At 38.0% G+C, this 19263-nt stretch overlaps 1 pseudogene; it reads left to right on the forward strand.

Annotated features, from left to right (window-relative positions):
* The first annotated feature begins 12852 nt into the window (after positions 1 to 12852).
* On the forward strand, positions 12853 to 13490 carry LOC105075640 (small ribosomal subunit protein eS8 pseudogene; annotated as a pseudogene).
* The last annotated feature ends 5773 nt before the right edge of the window (positions 13491 to 19263 follow it).

Below are 19263 nucleotides of genomic sequence, written 5' to 3' on the forward strand. Positions count from 1 at the left end.
CTCAATATTGCTAATTATCAGAGAAATGTAAACCAAAACTATAATGAGGTATCACCTCACACCAGTCAGAATGGCCATCATTAAAAAGTCCACAAACAATAAATGCTGGAGATGGTGTGGAGAAAAGGGAATCCTCCTACACTGTTGGGATGAATGCAAATTGGTGCAGCAACTATGGAAAACATATGGAGTTTCCTTAAAAACTAAAAATAGAGTTGCTGTATGATTCAGCAATCCTACTCCTGGACATATATCCAGAAAAGATGAAAAGTCTAATTCGAAAAGATACATGTACCACAATGTTCATAGCAGCACTATTCATAATAACCAAGACATGTAAGCAACCTAAATGTCCATTGACAAATGAATGGATAAAGAAGATGGTGTGTGTGTGTGTGTGTGTGTGTGTGTGTGTGTGTGTGTGTGTGTGTGTGTTGTTTTTCAGCTGTTCTCTCTGGTGTTAGAACACTACCAGTAGTATTTTCTCGACAGTTAAATGGAGCATAGAATTACCCACTGTATGTTAACTGATCCAATATAGGATCACACTGATTTTTCATGTCCCTGTACTCCCATTTAACCTATAATAGTTTCTTAACTTAAAAAATCTCTTATGCTTCTGACATTTTTGAAGAATATAGGCCAGTTATTCTGCAAAGTGGCCTTTGATTTGGATTGTATGACCTTCTCTCATGATCAGATCCAGGTTACGCATTTTGGCAGAAATGCCACAGAAGTGATAAGAGTGTCCCTCTCAGGCCATTACACCGGTAGGCACATAATGCAAGTTTATCTCATTGTTGGTGATGTTAAGTTAGAACCCTTGGTTAAAGTAGAGTCTGCCAAGTTTTTCTACTGTAAGGTTAATAAGTTTTCCTTTGTAATTAATAAGTAACTTGTGAGGATATTTTGACATTATATGGATGTCCTGTTCCTCAATAAACTTGTACTCACTAATCTTAGAATTATTAAATAATTCTTTTTAAAATCAGTTCTTACTATGATGGCTGCAAATGGTGATTTTTAACTCCATCATTTCATCTACATTTACAAGTTGAAATTTCCATCTCCTTTTAAAAAATTATTATTAAGAATGGAGTCATAGATTCTTATTTTATTCAATTGGTTATGAGCTATTTCTGTCATTAAATGCTTCATATTTTTATAATTCCTATACCTATTGCACTAAAAAAATCCAATCTACTATTTGAAGTTCAATATTTACTTGTGGTTCTTTTTGCCTTTAAACTGAAAATATATACAGAACTTCCAAAATTGGGTCTTTTCTTCCCATTCAGTGTGTTTTTATTATTTATTTGAAATACAGTTTGGTTCATTCTATTTGTTAGTATTTAATTTGGCCTCCTCCCCTGCTCCCACATTCTTATTGATTTAATTTTATTCTTTGAATATATGAAACATTAACATGATTCTAAAGTCCAACCTAAATTATTTTGAAGAAATCTCAGACATCATATAGGGACTGCAGTTTTTCAAATGTTACAATTTGCAATAGCAACTATAAAAAATAAGGTACCTAGGAATAAATCTAACAAAAGATAAGCAATATCTTCACACAGAAAATTATAAAATTTATTGCAAGGCATTAAAGAAGGCCTAAGTTAATGTAAAAACATACAATATTCCTGAATAGGTATTCTCAATATCAGAAAAAGATACATCAACTTTCCCCTGAATACTTTATGAATAATTCCAATCCAGTCAAAACCCAACAGCATTTTATTCAAATTGAGAAGATGGTTTTTAAATTTAATTAGAAGACCAAAAGGGCATGCTGAACCAAGAGAACTTTGATAAACAAGGTGAGAGAAACTTGCCTCTTCAAGCATTAAGACTTACTATAAAACTGTAATAATATAAACAAATAGATGGAAAGTAAAGATAGACAAACAGATGTAAAGAACAGAGTGGAGAGCTGAGAGACATGTGGAACTAGATCTAACAGTGGTATCATAAGGATGTAGTGGGGAAACAAGTCAATAATGGTGATAAGACAACTGTTTTTTCCTATGGAGAAGAATAAAATTAGATCCTTACCCCATCCCACGCACGAAAATGGATTCCAGAGGAACAAATACCTAAATGTGAAAAGCAAAACTTTAAATCTATCAAACTAAAACATTGAAAGCATATTTACTTACGTCATTGGGATAAGCAAGTCTCTTTAAACAAGATACATGCACAAAAACAGAATCATAAAGGAAGAGTATTAAGTCTGACTACAGTAAAATTAAGGACTTCTCTACATCAAATACACTCCTTACGTAGGTCAAAAGACAAGCCACCAGTTGGGAGATATGTTAACACCAGAGACAACCACAAATTTTAATAAGAATAGAAATAACTCCTCAAAATTTGTAAGCAAAAGAAACTTTGGTAGAAAAATGGATAGAGGAAAAGAAAATCTAAATCACCAATAAACATACAAAATATGCTCATTTTAGGGGGTAGAGCTCAGTGGTAGAGCATTTGACTGCAAAATGTGCTCATTTTAACTCATAACTGGAGAAATGCAAAGTAAATCCACAGTGAGATACAGTTTCACATTCATCATACTGCCCAAAATTAAAAAGCTAACACCAAAATTGAAGCTGTAGATTAATGGGAGACCATACACTTCTGGTGCAAGAGTAAATCTGTACAATCATTTTGGTGAGCTATTTGGGAAATAGCTGATAAAGTTGAAATACATTTGCCCTATGACCCAACAATTCCACTCCCAGATACAGATCATTAATATCATATATGTACAAAAGGAGACCTGTACAAGAATCTTCATCGCTCTACTGTCTGCATCATCATAAATTGGGAAGAACCTATCTGTCCATTCACAGGAGAATGGATAAACTGTAGTATGTTCATATAATGGCCAGTCAGCATGTCTGTATTTATTTATCTATCTAGCTATCAATCCATCCGTCCATTTGATGGTTACTGTGAACAAAATTAAGCTACATGTATTAACATGGGTAAATTTTAAGAACACAATGACTGAAAAAAATAAGTTGCAGAAGATATGAATAGTGGTATGATATCTTCTGTTTAAAGTATTAAAACTTACAGAAAGTCCTATATATTGTTTACGGATAAATCTACATAATAAAAGTACTAAAGAGTTTATGAGAATAATAAACACCAAATTCCTGATGGTAATAATCTTTGATGATTTAGGAAGAGTATATTGGAGATGTCAGTTGAAATAATACTGTTGCATTTCTTAAGTTGGGTGTTAGATACACAGGTGCAGGTATTTTGTAATACACTATTTTGTAATAATAAAAATTAAATCTAAAAACGCCATAATCTGCGTAATCTCGAAGTGTAGGAATGACCTCTTTAAACACCTATTACTATGCCCTGTGTATAGTAAATAGTAAAAAACACTTGTTGAACGTAAAAAATAAACCATAGTTTTTCAATAAAGTGTAGTCATTTTTATCTGTCTTGCTATATTCTTCTTAGTGGATGTTGCTGGAAATTTAATTGCAGCCAGACAATGTTTTGAAAGATTTGTTGAAGTAGATCATTAAGAAGAAGACCCGTTTATCCTGTCAAATGATGTAAATGAAGTGTAGAATATTTAGAGGGTAGCAGCACTACAAAATAGCTTAGTCCTTGGGAAGGAAATCATCAATAAATGTGTCAATAAAATTTTAATCTCTAGGACCTTGCACGTAGTAGTTATTAAATAAATATTTGTTGAATCCAGCAAATACAAGAAATATAAAATTATATAACGTGTAAATGCTGTTTTTCTGATGCTTTGGGAGGGAGGTTTTCTTGAGAAGTTAGCAATCCTAGGAACAAGAGTCACAATTTAAATTGCTGACTGGAACACAAAAAAGTGAGAGAGCTCTATGCACATTTAGGAGTTTTCTTTCATAGACTAGACAGTTTTGCAATGCTAGAAGCCTCTAAACATTCACTTAGATCTGCTGGACAGGATAAACGAAATGTGGATCTTCCTGTTAATGAATTACTTGAGCAAAATCTCCAAATCATTAACTTCTTATCTACGTGGAAGGCTGCATCTGAGATACATACATTATTCAGCAAAAAATATAGAGTAGCACATATAGTTTTGGGAAAGGGAAAATTTCTCTTACACCCTCCCTTCTTTGGTTCTTTTTGGCTGGTCGAATAATTAAAATGACACGAGACAGGTTAACTGGGGAAAGCTGAATTTAATTTCATATGTATGGGAACCCCAGAGACATAAGAGGGTCAGACAGGAAAGTAAAAAGAGGCAGATATGCCATCCTGACCTAAGGAATGAGCTAGGGGCCTCACGCTTCCAAGGACAGGAGGGTCATTCATAGGATGGTAAGAAGAGCAGATGTTTAGTAATTAGATGTTTTCTTTGCCATATACGTGGGCCCACTTAGATAAAAGTTGTATCTGGCAATAACTCTTTTTTTTTTCCCTGGGAAAAAAATCCCAAATTTAAATTCTTCTAGGTAGTTAAGAGGAGCAATAGTTTATCTTGAGCTCACAGGGCCTCCGTTGCCTTTAGCTCAAAATAATCCACACGCCATTTTGGGGAGGCCTATTCTGAACTCCTATAATAGTATGAAACCTATGTAAAAATAAATATATGTGCATACACTATATGCAAGCTTGTGGGGGGGGTGGGGTGTGTGTGTGTGTGTGTGTGTGAGAAATAATCCCAAATGTTGATGTTTATCTCAGAGATGGGTTAGGGGGTTGGACCTACACTTTCTGCATTGTACATTTTTATACTGTTTGAGTTTTCTGTAACTTATATTGTGTTTATGGTGGGAGGATATTTATATTTAACACATTCCTGGCAGGCCAGAAAACCAGTCTGCTAATCAGCGTGGTGGGGTTTTGTTCCTAGGGAACAGGGGAAAGACACTTGGAGTAGACGATGGGGTGGTGGTTGGGGAGATTATAGTAATTTAAGGGCCAGCTTGATGCTCTTACCACCTGTACAGCTTCTTATTGCAAGAGGAGCAAATACAGTCATAAGCAGTTGTAGTCAAATCTGTTCTCAAAATAATATTTTTTCTAAATGTAATAATATAGGTCTGTGAATATTAAAGCATAAAATATTCTTTATATTGATTATTTAAACATTAAAGTGGCCTAACCAGAATTCTTATTTTTGGAACTTACTCACATTCTTTAACCAGCATATCAGCTGTATCTACCTCTACTGAATCACTGGAATTGTTTTTGAAGAATACGTTTTCTCCATATGGTCTTATTAAACTTTTCATAAAATTGCACATAATTGGTCAATGAATTTGAAATTGGTGACAAACATTGACTTCTGTAGTCCAGAATATATTTTTTAAAATTTTTATTTATTTAACTATAGTTGATTTACAATACTTTGTTAATTTCAGGTGTACAACCTCAGATTCTTTTCCATTACAGGTTACTATAAGATACTGAATATAGTTCCATGTGCTAGACAGTAAATCCTTGTTCTTTATCTATTTTATATATAGTGGTGTGTATCTGTTAACCCCATATTCCTAATTTATCCCTCCCCTTCCCACTTTCCCTTTGGTAACCATAGGTTTGTTTTCTATGTCTGTGAGTCTCTGTTTTGTAAATAAGTTCATTTGTATTTTATTTTAGATTTCACATATAAGTGATACATAATATTTATCTTTCTCTGCCTGACTTGCTTCACTTTCTATTTCACTTGCTTTTTTTTAATTCAAATGTTTCATTAAAAATATTTCATACATATTGTGGTTTGGTGTGTTTTTTTTTGTTTGGTGGGTTTTCAAATTTAATTATAGTTGATTTACAATATTGTGTTAGTTTCACACAAATAATAATTTCTATGTCCATCCACGTTTCTGTAAATGGCATTATTTCATTCCTTTCATGGCTGAATAATATTCCATTGTGTATATGTGTGTGTGTGTGTGTGTGTGTGTGTGTGTGTGTGTGTGTGTGTGTGTGTGTGTATACCACATCTTTTTTATCCATTCATCTGTTGATGAACATTTAGGTTGTTTCCATGTCTTGGCTATTATGAATAGTGCTGATATGAACATCAGGGTGGATGTGTCTTTTCAAATTAATTTTCAACTTTTCTGGATATATGCCCAGGAGTGGGATTACTGGATCATATGGCAGCTCTATTTTTAGTTTTAAGGAAACTCCATACTGTTTTCCACAGTGGCTGCACCAGTTTACTTTCCCCTGACAGTGTAGGAGGGTTCCCTTTTCTCCATACCCTCTCCAGCATTTATTATTTGTGACTTTTTGATGATGGCAATCCTAACCAGTGTGAGGTGATACCTCATTGTAGTTTTGATTCATATTTCTTTAATAATTAGTGATGTGTAGTTCATAAAACTGAGAGAGTACTTTCTCTATAGGTGCTGAATAACTAGTAACTTTGGAGGAAATTCTACTAAATGGAATATATTTTCAATTTTTTTTTTGTATTGAAAAGTATGTGTATTTCAGTCCAAATAATTTCATATATACTTCTTTTGGGCTACATTCAAAAACTATTTTTGACAAAAAACTTGCCTCTATGGTTCCACCAAATCTAGATGCTGCAAAATCATAACCTGTTTTTTCCATTCCAGTACAGAATATAATAAGTTCATCCATTAAAATTGGAGTTCTGTAAAAGATTCATCCCATAAATCCATAGAGTCCAAAATATAATTATGGAATATAGATTTTCAAAAGTAAAACTTATATGCTGTTTGGATTCTTACTTTTAACTTGTTTTGTTCCTCTTTTGTTTTGCAAGGATGAGTTTAAATGTCTTGTTTTTGAATATGAAAATGAATATATGCATGTTCATGTCTGACTGAAGCACTGTGCTGTACACCAGAAATTGACACAACATTGTAAACTGACTATACTTCAATAAAAACATATATATACAAAAAAAGTCTTGCTCTTTACAGTGTTTTCAATAGCTGCAGTTTACTAAATGCTTTAATAACACTCTTCCATTTGTTGAATATTGAATACATATTTCCAAATGTTTTTTGAACAAAATTCAATAAAATTGAGAAGACTCATTTTTAAAAAAGAAAAAATGTAGGGCACAGACTGATTTACAAGGTAATTCTTCAAAAGCTCACACATCTCTTAAATCTAATTAATGGCAGGCAGGAAAGAGAAGAAGGGTGTCTTGCTGCGCTAAAGTATTTTTTAAAAACTGCCTTATTGAGATATAATTTACATACCGTAAAATTCACTCATTTAGAGTATACAGTTTAGTATATTCACAGAGCTATGTAACTATTTCCAGTGCCTAATTTCAGAACATTATCATCACCCTAAAAAGAAAACCTGTACCCATTCAAAGTTATTTATTTTCTTTAATTTGATATTTGCTGAGATTTGCTTTATGGCCTAATCTGTGGTTAACTTTTATACAGAGCATTTATTTTTTAATATCAGTTCTGCCACAACACAATTTTATAGTTCAATTATTCTTTATATAATTTAAAATATCTATAAATTTTGAAAGATATAACTTCAACTTTGAATTGGTAGAAGGTCACAGTTTGTTTGGAAGCAATCATTAACATTATGTATATTACAACCAAGGCCAAGTACATTTTTTCCCCATAATTTTTGATTTAGAGAGGACTTTGCTCTCATTATGACACTGGGTTCTATCAACTTTTGTATTTGTAACTATTACTGCCCAAACTAATTAACTTTACCTTCAATGTTGAACTTTTAAGTTGAATTTACAGGTACATTTACAATGTCACAAAGTTTTTTAACTTTGACAGAATTAACTCAAAAACTTTACTTTCATTTTAATAATTGGATAAAAAACAAAGCATTATTGAAATTAACTCATTTTCTACTTGAATCACATGTTAATACTGACATAAAATGGCATTAGTTAGCTGTTTATAATGTTTTTCTGCTAAAGGAGTTAACACATTAACAACTTTGGCCTCATCATACGTGCACAAGAAAAATTTTGAAATCAAAATTGTCATTTGTTCAAAATGAAAAGTGACTCTTCATAGAGTGAAATGTAAATGTATCACCTGTAGCTGCAGGTGGCAAATCTATGTCTTTGGGTGCAGTCTTCTTAAAACAAGGACTAACTTTTGAAGTAGATGGAGATGCTTCTTTTGCCTTCCTGGCTTGGTCAGTGGTATTAGTATGGCTCCCAGTTGTTAACAAATCTTTGCAAGTTACATTAACTGTTTAATGAAATGGAGGAGATACTGGGGATTGAACCCAGGACCGACCACATGTTAAGTATGCGCTCTACCACTTGAGCTATACCCTCCCCCCTTAATTTTAAATGAAATATGAATTTTTAAAGCTCACTGCTGCCAAAGGTTTAATTGCAAAATAAAAAAGCAATATCAAACAATACAATAAGTATTTGTAGATTTGGTGAGGGAGATTAAGAGGTACAAACTCCCAGGTGCAAAATAAATGAGTCACGGGTATGAAATATACAGTGTGGGGAATATAATCAATAATAGTTCCTGTCAACTATACTTTTAAAACAAACAAATAAACAAACAAACAAACCTGTAGAAAAAGAGATCAGATTTGTGGTTACCAGAGATGGGAGTGGGGGAAGGGGGAATTAGCTGAAGGCAGTCAAACTGTACAGAGTCCTAATTATATGATAAATATGTACTAGGGATAGAATGTACAACACAATAAATACAATTAACTGCTGTATATTACATGTGAAAATTGTTAAGAGAGTAAATCCTACGAATTCTCACCACAAGGAAAAAAAATTTTTAAACTTATCTCAATAAAAGTGAAAACTGTATCTCAATAAAAGTGAAAAAAAAATTTTAAAGTTGTAGATTTATACCGTACAAAATCACTGAGAGCAAGAGCATTCGGACTCCAGCAGCACCACTCAGCTCGCTTCCTGTACATACATCAGGAAGCATGTAAACTGTATCTCAATAAAAGTGAAAAAAAAATTTTAAAGTTGTAGATTTATACCGTACAAAATCACTGAGAGCAAGAGCATTCGGACTCCAGCAGCACCACTCAGCTCGCTTCCTGTACATACATCAGGTACACTAACCTGCATTCCTCACTGCCCCCTAGACTTACAGCTCAGGACTGAGTGCGTCTCACAGGCTTCTCTAGACGTAAGCAACAGCAACCAACACCGGCTAACTAAACAGAAAGACAACTTATGGGAAGAATTTGCAGGGTGGGTGGGTACAGCACTGAAAGCTAAAAAGCCAGCCTTGGAGAAGGATTCTCGGCCCCAAGAACTCCTTGTCAGTTTTGTCAGGGCACCACTCTGAAATAATTTGTCCCAACCGTCCTTTGCATTTGTACTGCTCTGTACTGCTCACAGTCGAGCAAGCGAGCGAGAGAGAGACAGACACAAAGACAGAAGACGGAGAGAGAGGGATTCCCGCTGGTCTAACTGTGGTGCTGCACCAGTCCCTTGGGTAGAGGAGGGCAAGGAGCTGGGATGTGCACATCCACCGAGTCTGCAGACCATGAGAGAGGTAACTCCCCCGAAGGAAATCAAGGTGCTGTATTAAAAGAGGAAGACTGGGAAGTCAGAAACCAAATGCCCACCATTTCCAGAACATTCTGTCACATGGTTCTCTTCTCTGCCTCTGGTCTGCCATCAGTCTCAGTGCCTTCGGTGCTCATGAAGATATCTTAGTTTAACACTTTCTTGATCTTCCTAACTTCAGTGGCCATTTCTATTTCAGGCAACTACAGGTCATAACCTTGTGCTGGATTTTTTTACAGTCAGGATCATTTCTTCTCTGTTTTTTTTTCTGAGAGGAAGTGTAAGAGGGGAAAAGACTTTTCTCCACCTCTCTTCATAGCTTTTTTTTGAAAAGGGAGGTAACTAGGTTTATTTACTTTTTTTTTAGAGGAGGTACTGGGGATTGAACCCAGGACCTCATGCATGCTAAGCATGCACTCTACCACTTGGCCTATACCTTCCCCTCTTTTCTCTGAAGTCTTAAACTTCAGTACCAACTTTCTGATCACGTGGTCCTGTGTTTCCAGAACTCTCCTTTCTATCCTACCAAATTCTTGTTCTTTGATCTCATGTAGACTGCAGGTTCCTTGACCCTTTTCTCTGTATTCTCCAATTTGTGAACCTGCTGCTGCCTTCACCTCTTCCCAGGACAGAACAGACACCTGGGTCACTGTTTTAGTCAGTCTCTTGCTACTAAAATATGGAGTTTGAAGTCTAATATCAAGCTATTGCAGCAGCTTCTGTGTCCCTAATCAGCTGCCTCCCACTTCCCTAGACGTTTTTTCAAACATTCACCATAGTTTTCAATGCCCTGAACCCCACAATCTTCTTGTCATACTAAGGGAAAAGTGAGGGTACTAAATGAGAAATCCCTCCATTTCCTGAGTTCCCTGCTGACCAACATAATCTCCTCCCCTGCAGTCTGATGCAGTAAGTGTCTCTCCTCCTATGTAAGGAGAATTTCTTCTCCTGTGTTGTGAATCCAGTCCCTTCCTGCATTCTTTCTCCAGCAATTACTCCTTCCCTAGCCTTATTCTCAACCACTCCAGTCACTGGCTCTTTCCTCAAGTCTAGATACACACTTCCATCTGTGCCATCTTGAAAACACTTCCTTTGTACCCTGGTATCTCTTTCTAGACACTGCCCTGTCTTGCTCTTTCCTTCGAAGTCAAATTCTTCAAAAGGAGGAGTTTCTTCTCTCCTTTCTAATTTTTCACCCTCATACCCACCTCAGTCTAGTCTAATTTAGCTCTTTTCTTTGCCAGCACCACAGCTGCTCTCGTAACCTCCAAATTAAAAGATTAATGGATGCTAATCAGCTTTGACTTCAACTGACCTTGCTATAGTATTTGTCTCTTGACTGGCCCCTCCTTCCTGAGACTTCTCCTTAACATCACATCTTTAGAAGTCTCTTTCGAGGAAAGCTCCTTCCTCTGTGTGTCCCCAGGCTCCCCTCACCTCACACCAACCTTGTTCTCCACAAAGAACCGACTTTGTAAACTTCTTTATTGAGTGAGAAACTGAACTTCCATTTCTGTGCAATTTCATTTTAGGAGGAAGAGTGATGCATTTTGTTACAGCAGACAAGTTCTTTAGTTGTGCTGGTCTGAGGACACACTTTACTTCTTATTTATTCTAGTCACTTCTCACTAGCTATAGGAGCTGAAATGAAAATACAGTGTATACAATAAAGTTTTCCTAATCTTTAGCAGCCTTACTTTTAAAAGTTGTTTCTAGATGGCTTGTATCATGCTGCCATCCTGTTATTAAATTTTAAGAGACACAGGGAAAACTGGGACACAGGAAGTACAGCATGTAATGACTTTGAGAACATGAGCTGCAGAAGTAAAGCTGCCTGCACCCTCATCCATCATTATTCAGTGTCTGGGTGTACCTTTATAATAGCACTTTTGTTTGTCTCTTGCAATGGGTCTCAATGGGGCTGCAGGGTACATCAAAAGAGATTGTTCCTTGAACATAATAGTTGCTTAATAAATATTCATCAAATGAGAAAGCAGAGACAGGCGCTTCAGAGCTTTGCAGATATGAAGAGTTGTTCACTGAGACGTGCTGCAGGTTTTTGGCGTGGGTGGAAGTGATAATAAGATGGTGGTTTTATGTGGAACATGCAGGACACAGAGGCAATTTGATGGAAAATAGTGCCATGAAAAACTTCTATATGCTTATGTAACAAAGTTACCCAGAGCTGACGTCTCTTTATTTAGTCTACACCCAAGGAAATATTGTGCCCCCTATATTTTTCTTACATTCCTTTTGCTTTTATTTTTTTTGAAGTAGTGTCCATTTAACAATACTAAGCTTCTTGGAGCCAGGCACTGGGACCACAGAGCCAAGGAGGCAGGATCCCTCCTTTGGGAGAACATATTGTTAAGACTACAGCAAGCAACTATAACCCTGGGTGGGGTGACAATGGCTGGTACTGGGACAATGGGGCTCAGAGAAAGGAGCCGTTACTTAGAGGGGTTGGAGGAAAGAAAAGAACTTGGGGGAAGGTTTCTCAGCGAATGTAACAGAGAGATGAGCTAGGCCATGGAAGTGAAGCAGAAATTTGCTGCCAAGGAAATTGTATGTGTTTATAAGCAGCGACTTGTGTGTGCTTATAAGTAGCAATTGACAAAGTATGAAGCAGGCGATGAATCAAATATGAAGTTGCCAAAAACCATTTTCAAGGATTTTAAATCAGTTAAAAGTTATGCTGAATCACCCTCCTTGTGGCTGGAGGTTCTTCAGGCTGGTCTTTCTCTGAAGGAGTTGTGAGAAAATAAATGAGAACGAGTCTCCATATGGAAAGAGGAGTAAGGATGAGGACTTCCTACTCTCATTTGAAAGAGTAGAAAATGATGACTAACAGATGATGGACAGAAGGGAGAAGGCCTAAGTCCACACATAATTTTTCAAGAGGGCCTTTACTTGCTGAGCCCCCTTGTCCCGTTTGCCACCACCCCCTGTCCCTTTCCTCTGGGAGGCCCTGCCAGACCCCGGCTCCTACCCTCTTCTGAGTTCTCACAGTACTTGTTCCTGGATTCACCCTGTGGTGCTTTGCACTGTACATCTTCTTGTGCACACTTGCTTTGCTGCCCTTGAGGGCTAGGACCTGTTTTCATTTCTCAAGGTCTCTCCCAGAGCTCCCAAGGCACTAGGAAGGCAGCCAGGGCACAGATAATTACACTGGCCTCTGAAGTGGCCCTCTACATTTAGCTTCCTCTGCCCCAATTTTCTTTTCAGAATACTTTTTCATGACAACCTCATCTGTCTTCCTCAAAAATTTCAGGTGTCCATCATCTGTGAGAGTTAAAAATAGTCATTAAAAATCAAGTTGTACTCTTTCTAGCCAGCGCCAAGCAATGGGCATCTCTCGGGACAACTGGCACAAGCACAGTAAGACTGGGGGCAAGAGAAAGCCATACCACAAGAAGCGGAAGTATGAGCTGGGACGCCCCGCGGCCAACACCAAGACTGGCCCTCACCGCATACACACAGTCCGTGTGCGGGGAGGCAACAAGAAGTACTGGGCCTTGAGGCTGGACGTGGGGAACTTCTCCTGGGGCTCCAAGTGTTGTACACGCAAGACAAGGATTATAGATGTTGTCTACAATGCATCCAACAATGAGCTGGTCTGCACCAAGACCCTGGTGAAGAACTGCATCGTGCTCACTGACAGCACACCGTACCGACACTGGTACGAGTCCCACTGTGCACTGCCCCTGGGCCGCAGGAAGGAGGCCAAGCTGACTCCTGAGGAGGAAGAGATCTTACACAAAAAACGATCAAAGAAAATTCAAAAGAAATATGATGAACGGAAAAAGAATGCCAAAATCAGCAGTCTTTTAGAGGAGCAGTTCCAGCAGGGCAAGCTTCTTGCATGCACAGCTTCAAGACCAGGCCAGTGTGGTGGAGCAGATGGCTATGTGCTAGAGGGCAAGGAGCTGGAGTTCTATCTGAGGAAGATCAAGGCCCAGAAAGGCAAATAAATCCTCCCTTAGCCATGTAATAAAGATGTTTATTCTAAAATAAAAAATAAAAAAAATCAAGTTGTAGAAGGATGAACCTTAATGAATAGTGAGTATTCATGACATATGGTTAAGTAAAATGTGGATTATGTTCAGTATAATCCATATTTTGTTAAAAAATGAGCCAAAATGACTGAAAACATATAAATCAAGATGCTGACAGTAGTGAGATTTCAAACAATTTTTATCATCTTTTGTATTTTCCAATTATCTACAACAAATATATCTTACATTTGTAATCTCACAATAAATTTTTTAAAAGACAAAAAGTGACCATCAGTAGAAAAATGGAGAAATACATTGCAGTATAGTCATAAAATGGAAACTATTTAGCAGTCAAAATGAATGAACTGTCCTGTCTAACATCAGTGGATTAATCTTAGAAATATAAGGTTAAGGGACAAAAGCAAGTTTAGAAGACAGTAGTATGAAAAGATTTCTATAAAGTTTAAAAACAAGAAAACAGAAAGAATATGTTGTTTAGGAATGTGTGTATATATGTGTGTGTGGGGGGGTAAGTATACAAAGAAAAAGAGGGGAAAATACAAAGTTCAGAATGATGGTTACCTCTGGGAGAGGAAGGAGCTTGGGATGGGAAGGAGTCATGTGGAACTTCAATAATACTGGTAATATTCTAGTTCTCAGATTGGTGGAGGCCTCACGGCTGTTTAGTTATTTTGCTTCTGAACTTACCTATGCACATTACACATATTCTCTTGCATATGCAAATAATTATAATTAAAAAGTGGGGGGATACACTGCCTGAAAAGGATTTTGACCTGCTGCTTCTTTGACCCCCCCCCCCCCCCCCCGCCTGAGACTTTCACCTCAGCTGCCATGCAGCACCGCCAGCAGCCAGGGGTAGCTGAGGGTTAAGAGGGTGAAGCCAAGCTGCAGAACATGAAAGCCTCAGGGAATCTCAGGCTCTGGAGCACTCTGGAACGGAGGAGCTGCGTCCTGGCCATGAAAGGAGGCACTGTGGCATTTGGGGAACAGGCTGTAGCAGGTGTTTTTTCCTTCTCTAACTCTGCTGACTGAAGATCCTGAAGCCTTTATCCAGCTTCCTTCACATGGCTCCCCACTCCTTAGCAGAAAAGACTGGCCTCCTCGCTTTCCCTGTAAATGCCAGCTCACTCTTATCTCCATCTTTGTTCACGCCATCCCCTCTGGATCGTCTTCCCTTCCCTTTTCTTTCATGGGCCTCTAGGGAGCCTGTTCTGACTCTTCTCACCCAAACTCCTTCCTCCCTAGTTTGCTCCCTGTGGAACTCACAGTCTACACCATGCACTTCGGCACTGTGCAAGCAAAGATTGAAGCTTGTCTAAAGATGAACAAAAATGCATATAAAGGGCCTAGTGTTTAAAACATAAGATAAACTCAAAAAGAGTTGCTTTCATTGATTGATCTAGCTCTGTACCTGAGCTCTGGTAGGAATGTTTGGTTTTGTCCCCACATAAACCCCAAAGCAGAACTCAGAATCTTGCTAGTTTCCCCCCAAAGAATCCACTTACAAAAGAACAGAGTGGGCAACACAGCTTTTACTGAGGATTTTGTAGGGGAGAAGATGGAAGGTGTTCACATGCCCTGAAGCAAGCAATTTAAAGTCCATAATCAGCTGGTTTGATTCCCCCAAACCTCTCCTCTGCTATCTTCATCCCAGGGGCTTCTCGGCCTGAAGCTCTTCCCCCTGCTTCCAGCCTTTTGACTTCTTCCCATTGCTCTTGGTGTCTCCCTGGAAACATCAACTTCTCCATCATGTAGATTAATTTAGTTTGGTCCCATTTCCTGCCCCAGGTGGCAAACCCAGGTCCCTCTGGGTGCTCAGCAAACAAAGCGTCCTTCAGTTACCCAGATCTGATCTCCTTATGGGGTCCGTATGCCCTTTTTTGCCCAGTTTACTCCTATTGCCTCAGCATAACTATTAATATCTTCCTTCATACTCTCAAAAATGGATTGGTTTGGATGCTAAATTATATATTCCAAGTTGTAGATAACTTTTCTCCCTAAGTAGATAGTTTTTAGAGTCTACCTGGTTTCTCAGATGAGACTGACAACTCTTTTAGGCAAGGAATTCAATCTTTATATGTTTGTATCACTTTTCTTGGTGGCTGTTCAACAGGTACTTGTTAGACTGGACAACACGTGTCAAAGTGTTTGAGCAGGACTGTGCAGCTAGGTGTGTGCGGGCTGAGGGAACTTTCCCTAAAAAGAAAGTTTATGCTGGGGAACCCTGGGGAGACAGCAGGTTGAATGGAAAAGATGGGACCTGCAAGGGGCAGGAACAGAATGAAGATAAATGAGACTGTGTGTTTGTGTGCATGCGTGTGTGCATGTGCGTGAATGCAGACAGCTCCTAGCACAGCGGCATGTAGTAGGTCTCTACATTTGCCTTTTGTTGGGCAGTTTCCAAAATGCTGGTTAAAAAAAAAAAAAGTCTAACTTTAAGCCTCAACTTTAAGCCTCTGTGAGGTGTGTATTGTTTTTATCCCTATTTTACAGAAGGTAAAATAACAAAATAACTTTGTGTTAAATAATCAATAGCTAGATTCTAAAAAAAAAAAAAAGCAGTTTAGAATTTTGCATGAACAGCCTTCATGGAAATGAAAATAAAAGAAAGAGAAGAAGACACTTTAACACCCCAAAATCAGAGTCTGAGCTTTTCCACATTTCCTTCTAATTCTTGTCACTTCATAGTCAGAATTTTAATGTTTTAATTATAGTGTCAAATAATGTTTTATTTTCACTTAATAATCTATCATTCTACACAATCTTTATATATTTTAATAAACTGTATTATAATTCATAGTTCATGGAACTTCTAGTAATTGGACATTAGGACATAAAAAATATTTGTGATTGTAAATAATGTTGCAGCAAGCAACACTGGGACTATAGATCTGTTGTCTTTTGTACTATTTTCTTGGGAGGAGGTCAGGGAGCATAAATATTTTTATAGCTTCTTAACAGGTAGCTGAAGAGAGAAAAGTTCCTTTAAATTATAGTAAAGGAGCCTGAGGTCTCCATAGATCCATTTATTTTCTGTCCCATGGTACATAATTCTATGCCCCTTTATCTAATGGTGTTCTGATGTTTTTGTCTACCAACATGCATGGATCTCTGTATGATACAGCTGTCAAGCATTTGCTTGTCATATTTTTTACCACTTCCATGTCCCAGAGAAGAGATACACTTGTGACCTAGATACTTAAGGTCTTTCATGTCAAATTAGTGGGAAAAGAAGAGGGTAAGACTGGAGAAAGGGGAATCAAAACAGATAGAAAAAAATGCATCCTAGAAGCACTGCAAGGAAAGAATGAGTGGGGTTTGGTGACATTATATATAGTGGTGAGGAAGGATTCCAGTGATTTAAAATGGACCAAGTGTAATTATCTTGAGCACTTACCATATACTTTTCTATGAAAAGGTGAAAAGGTGTTTCTTTTTACCAATGTCATCATTCTCATCTATAAGATATGACTTGTGAACTTTTGTAAATTGCTTAGTGTGTATATGTGAAAACAAGTTTCTTTGCTTCTATTTCATAAAAGATAAAGTAATTTGGAGTTAGGTTAGAATATAAACTATCTGACAAAATTCAGTAACTCCAGTTAGGAAAACATCAAGCTCAACTTATATAACACTTACATAACACTGACACCTTTTTACAAACAGGATATGTTGACAAATGTATTGAAATAGGTGGTTTTGATAACATAGGTCATGGGTCACATGGCTCTGGGCAGAGATACCACAAGGCACTATTTGAATTAAAAAAGACTTTTAAAATATCAAGATGTTTATCTTGAGTGGGCAGGTTAATGTTCAGAATTAATGTTTTCACAGATTAATGTTTTCACATTATTTCAGAATAATGTATTTTAGGAACAGAAAAGGAGTGGATTTGAGAAGAAACATTCCAAAGCATCAATGTGATTAAGACTAACATAGCCACAAGCTGTATATTAAATTCATCCACTAAGTTTTCTAACCCACGTTGGCTGAGGTGGAGCTGCCTTTAAGGGCTTCTCACGACTGGGTTCTTTCTCTGTACCTTTTCCCTCCCGGTGAAGCCAAACTCCTGTCTTAGATGTCTAGTTACTTCCGCCTATGGTTTCTCAAGGGGAAAGTCTTTTCTGTCTTTAATCCATGTCATTTTAAGTCCAAAATCTCATATCCCATTTGAAGATTTGGAACCTAAAATGAAAAAGTCAGAAGAAGGAAGTCTCCCCTGGGATGGGAAGAGTGGCCAAGATAGCAGAGTAGGAAGACCCTAAGCTCACTTCCTTACATTCACTGAGACCACGAGTATTTACAGGTAACTATTGATGAGAATAACATGAAGACTAGCAGAAAAGATTTCCCACAACTGCAGTTATAAAGAAGGAACCATACTGAGATGGGTAGGAGGGGTAGAGACCTGTAATAGTCAAGAGCCACACTATCCGGTAGGTGACCGAGGAATGGGAGGGTAATCACAACTGCAGAGGTGTTCCCAAAGGAGCGGGCTCTGAGCCCCACACTGGGCTCCATAGACTGGGAGCTCTGCACCGTGAAGATAAGCCCCTAGAACGTATGACTTTTAAGGTCAGTGGGGCTTGAATACTATCCTCAACTAGAGGGACAACTAGAGGGCTTACAAAACAGAGACCTTAAAGGACACATGCAAAATCTCACATACCCTGTGACCTAGTGCAGAGGCAGTAATTGGAAAGGAGCCTGGGTCAGACTCACTTGTTGATCTTGGAGTGCCTCCCAGAGAGGCAGGAGGCAACTGGGATGCCCCTGGGACCATGGATGCTGGTGGCAACCATTCTGGGGATCTTGTTCTACCATGAGGACACTGGTGCTGGCAAGTGCCATTCTGGAGTCCTCTCTCTAGCCTACTCATGCTGGGGGCTTACCCCCTCCGCCACCAGCCAGTCAGCACTAGTCCCAGAACTCAGGCCAAGTCGCCAGCCATGTGGGAATCAGCCCCACCCACAGTGGACCAGCACCATCCCCAGGACTCCCTGGGCAGTGCAGTCTGCCATGCCAGGACCCAGCCCTGCCCACCAGTGGGCCAGGAAACCATCAACAAAATGGAAAGGCCACCTACTGTATGGGAGAAGTTTATCATTTGCAAACGATGTATCTGACAAGAGTTTAATATCCAAAAAATACAAAGAACACATACAACTCAAGGTCAAACAAATAAACAATCTGATTTAAAAAATGGGCAAAGGACCTGAATAGGCATTTTTCTAAAGATATACAGATGGCCAATAGGCATGTGAAAAGATGCTCAATGTCACTAATAATCAGGGAAATGCAAATCAAAACCACAATGATATATATTCTCACACCTGTCAAAATGGCTATTATCAAAAAACAATAAATAACAAGTGTTGGGAAGGATGTGGAGAAAGGCAACCCTTGTGCACTGTTGGTGGGAATGGAAATTTGTACAGCCACTACGGAAAACAGTATGAAGGTTCCTCAAAAAACTAAAAATAGAACTACCATATGATAAAGTAATTGTACTTCTGGGTGTTTTTCTGAAGAAAATAAAAACACAAATTTGAAAATATATATATGAACCCCTGTGTTCACTGAAGCATGATTTAACAATAACCAAGAAATGGAAGCAATCTAAGTGTCCATCAGTAGATGAATGGATAAAGAGGAGGAATATAACTCAGCCATTAAAAAGAATGAAATCTTGCCATTCGTGGCAACATGGATGTACCCAGAGAGTATTATGCT

This window comes from Camelus bactrianus, chromosome 12 (assembly GCF_048773025.1).
Source record: "Camelus bactrianus isolate YW-2024 breed Bactrian camel chromosome 12, ASM4877302v1, whole genome shotgun sequence".
Lineage (NCBI taxonomy): Eukaryota > Metazoa > Chordata > Mammalia > Artiodactyla > Camelidae > Camelus > Camelus bactrianus.